Raw genomic sequence first — 3,857 nt, forward strand, 5'->3', positions numbered from 1 at the left:
TATTTTAACTCAGGAAGAGTTGAGACATTAATATTTGGTAGAATAACCATGAATGGGGTTCTTCATTTTCTCCAGAGCTGTAGAAAAGCATCATCAAAGTGATTTTGGTAGCATGTTTATGCTTCATAATGCACCTCCCTGCTCCTGAACCACCTCCGCACTCTCTCCAGTATTGATGACCCGGACCTTGTCTCACAGAAGAACTCAACCCAGCAGGTTTCAATTATTCAGTCAGGCAGCAGAGAGGAGGCAGAGCCGGGGCAACCATGCGTGTTGTTTACCGCAGGCAGGGGCAGAACCACGGCCGTGTGTGGCCCCCTGTGCTGCTTCTTCACTGTATGGCACCTGTAGGGCCCCGCTGGGAGCCAGCCAACCACGAGAGGCGAAACTCTGATATAAGATTAGCCAGCTGGGTCAGAACTCTCTGAAGTTGCTGGTCAATAGTGTATCTTACTTCTGGAAACGGCACGTCTCAACTGGACTTGACATGAAAACATGTTAGTTTGACAGTCTAATGTTTCACTTCTCCTGCTTCCTGGAACTTTATTTATTTTATACTTAAAGAGAAAGAAAGAACTTAACTTATATCCTGCTCGGAAGAAATATAGATTTTAAATTTTAAATTTTTTTTTGCAAAACTTTGTGATACTCTAAGTTAACAATTGCAAAACTTTAAAAAGTGTTCGATAGAGAGTGAAACATGGCACTCACCCAGCCGGGTCACAGGTTGTGTTGCAGCGCTCCGGTTCTAATCAGTGTTCGCTCCGACGGCGGTAAACTGGAAACACGCCTTCAACTCGCATCGGTCCCTGTAAACAGACACCTGTGGGGCCGGACTCAGACAAGTCTCCTCCCCGGAGTCTCCATGTGTCTGAGCAGGAACGCAGTTCGCCCCCAGCCCACCGGCTCTATGAGGCTCTATGAGGCTCTATGAGGCTCTCTCTCAGGCTCCTGCTCCAAAATGTACTCACTTATTGACTGTCAGTATGACCAAGCCTTTTTGGGGCCCTAAGCAGATTTGACACCAGACGCTTTATTCTCAAGTTACTCTATCTTTGTAACACACTTGGTGTCATTAACATCATTTGTAGTTAGCTTACATCATACCAGAGTTCTTATGGGTGCATGGTTTTAACCTTACAGGAATAACAAATTAAAACACATATTTGAATTTTCAAATGCAGCATGTTATTTAGGTGTATCATATAATTTTAACAATTTTAACACTAAATTTGCAGTAAACAAGTTAACAAGTTAGTACCCCAACAGTGACAGCAGTCATCAACATGAAAAGATTAACCATTATTAGTCTAACAACTATAAAAACAATATAGAAATAATTTTTGCATGTGTAATAGTATTTAGTTTGTATCATTCAATCTTATTTTAAATATGTATAAATGTTTTTATCACACTAGCTTAGTGTTCTTGGGTACCTTCTGGTGGTGTGTAGGTCCCTAAGCAGCTGCTTTATTCACTTATGCCTTGGGTTGTCCCTGTCAGCTCAGTGCTCAGATAAATGATTTCATAAGTTATTTTACTTACATAACCATAATGTGACTTTATGACAAAGGCAACAAGAACTGGCTTTCGTTTTGTTATATACTTTTGCTTTGCATATGACTTGGAGCAGGCAGTCCATAATGTGGTTGTTTTTTGTTTATTGTTCTTGTTAGAATAAACAGAGAAACCGTCAATTTCCAAAGACAAACTATAACAGGCAAATTTTTCACTTATAAAAAGCACAACTCAAAAAAGATCCGGTTACACCAACACAGGGAGGGAGAAAGAGCTTCATTTCAGGGGCATGTCTTGGGGTCTCCGGAAAATCCAACTATTACATCTAGATCAGTGTTTCTCAACCTTTTTTGGGCCAGCGCCCCCCTAGCCTTTATCCAGGTCCCTCACCGCCCCCCACCAAAGAATTTACAGGCTACTTTGCACTGACTATTATTTTATCATTAATATTACTATCACTATTGTAGATGTTTTGATTTTTATGCTTGTTTCTGTATTTATCATCAAAAATAATTTCCCAGAGAACAAAAAAGCCATGAGAATAGAAATTATTTTCACAGGTGTCTACGAAAAATCCAATGAATGAACATTCAAGTTAAAATTGGTAGGCCTAACAGCAGCCAATCAGAGTGGAAAAAATATTATTGTTCTTTGCCTTTTCTAGTTGTTAAATGTTGCACAAAACGACCAGATAAAAGATGTACAACATGCCAGTTTAAACTTTGAACTATTTGCAAAACGACTGAGCTCTGAAACATTAAAACATGGATAGAACTGTAACTACATTAATCATAACTCTTCTTCTCTTCAGTGTTTCTGTCAGTTTCTGGTGGTGCAGCTCTGTGCTGCCTTCAGGAGAATGGGACATCAGAGTATCATCCATAAAACTTCACCCACATGGCATTTATTGTGCAAACCAGAGCTTATGTGTTCATTTTTCAGAGGGATACACAGTGAGGGTGTCGTGATTTTAGCTACCAGTAGCAGGAGAACAGAGCTGCGCCAAGAAGCTAACAAACACTGAATAGAAGAAGAAGAAGAGCTGCCATCGATACAGTTGCARCCAAGCATGGTTTAATGTTACACAATACAGTTTTACCAAGTTACTCAAAGTCTAAACTGCCATCGTTGTGCATTTAAGGTGTAAAGTTTACCTTCGACTAAATGCCCCCCAAAGGCATCCCAGCGCCCCCCTTTTGTAAAAATGTCCGCCAGCGCCCCCTGCCGTCCTCTGAACGCCCCCTGGGGTGCAGTACCGCCCACGTTGAGAACCGCTAATCTAGAGGAAAAAGGGGGAAGCTTGCCATCGTGAGGTTCAAGGTTCAGGTTGCTGGTTCAACCCCCCCCCCCCCTCCATCTGTCTCAGTTGTAGTGTCCTTGAGCAAGACACTTCACCCGCCTCGTCTGGTACTGGTGGTGCCGGAGCATGGCAACCATGCCTCTGTCAGTCAGTAGCCACAGCTCCCGGGGCAACTGTGGCTACTGTCACCACCTTTAGTGTCTGGAAAAAATGGTTGTGCTATAAACAGCTGGAACCAGTTGTTCCTGTTTATTACTGGATTAGACAACATGGACCTAACCTTGTTTTCATTAGTGCATCAGTGAGTCTTGGTGACCCATGATCCTGTTACACATTCAGTTACCATGAACCTCTTTTGTCTGGATCCAACCACTGCAGACTGAGAATAACCCCACATACTGTCAGCCGCTGTCAGCACCAGGCTTCACTACAGATCATGTTGCTTCACTTTCAATTATTAAGCTTAAAAAATATCAAATAAATATCAAATAAATAATTTATTAGGCAGATTATTTTCGATATAGACCCAATCAATAAAATAGCGATAAAGTTCCTGAAATAAATTAGGCTTTCATAGTCTAAATGAAACACATTATATGGATTCATTCCACACAGATTGATGTTTTCAAGTCTTTATTTCTGTTAATTATGATGATTGCCACTTACAAGTAATGACAAAAAAATGACATTTAAAATTTGAATATTACATCAGACCAATAAAAAACATATTTAATACAGAAATATGGGCTTAATGAGAAGTTGATGGTAAACAGATCTCAACTGAAGAAATGTAATGAACATGACTGCAGACAGCAGGCTCATACCAAGAAGTATCTGGTTTTCAGCTTAACTGTGGTACTTTATGTTAGTCCATTTGATCTGGTGGCAGGTAGACTGATACTTAGGAAAATATACAAATCTTCAAGAATGGAAAGAAGCTGATGCAGGCTGCAAAAAAAAGCACATACAACAAAGACAACATTGGAAACATCAAAATCTGTTGAAAGAGAAATAATGTTAAAAAAATTATGTATATATA

General features: G+C 40.3%; 1 protein-coding gene across 1 annotated transcript in view; it reads right to left on the reverse strand.

Moving 5' to 3' along the window:
* The window catches only part of LOC103479150 (occludin-like), a 20,824-nt gene extending 19,913 nt beyond the window's left edge, over positions 1–911 (reverse strand). Inside the window, exon 1 of the mRNA XM_017310133.1 lies at positions 712–911. The gene's annotated coding sequence lies outside the window, so the exon portion shown is untranslated. The remainder of the gene's footprint in view (positions 1–711) is intronic.
* Positions 912–3,857: the final 2,946 nt, after the last annotated feature.

Source organism: Poecilia reticulata, linkage group LG17 (assembly GCF_000633615.1).
Source record: "Poecilia reticulata strain Guanapo linkage group LG17, Guppy_female_1.0+MT, whole genome shotgun sequence".
Lineage (NCBI taxonomy): Eukaryota > Metazoa > Chordata > Actinopteri > Cyprinodontiformes > Poeciliidae > Poecilia > Poecilia reticulata.